General features: G+C 51.6%; 1 protein-coding gene across 1 annotated transcript in view; it reads left to right on the top strand.

Moving 5' to 3' along the window:
- Positions 1-343, top strand: part of EMH_0045550 (uncharacterized protein) — a gene marked incomplete at both ends in the record, with an annotated part of 7,741 nt that overhangs the window by 6,293 nt on the left and 1,105 nt on the right. The window lies entirely within an intron of this gene.

Here is a 343-nt window from a genome sequence, read left to right on the forward strand (position 1 = left end):
GACAGATCTGCAGCAACAGCAACTGCAACACAGAAAATATATTTATTTGTCTTTTGTCTTGAGGTCCCTTAACTCTTCTTTTGCTGCTGCTCCTGCTGCAGCAGCTGCTGCAGTGTACATACACCCGGAAGCAGCGCAAGGTGTTGCTGCTGCTGCAGCAGCAGCAGCTGCTGCTGTTGTTGTTGCTGCTGCTGCATTTGTTGCTGCAGGTTCAACACAACAACACAAATCCCATATTATAAAATATCTCCTGCTGCTGCTGCTGCAGCTCTCGCTGCTGCTGCTGCTGCTGCTGCTGCGTCTGCCGGCGCATGCAGACTCCGCTTCTTCAACCCTTTGGCTG

Source organism: Eimeria mitis, genomic scaffold (assembly GCF_000499745.2).
Source record: "Eimeria mitis Houghton genomic scaffold, Emh_scaff1901, whole genome shotgun sequence".
Taxonomy (NCBI): Eukaryota; Apicomplexa; class Conoidasida; order Eucoccidiorida; family Eimeriidae; genus Eimeria; species Eimeria mitis.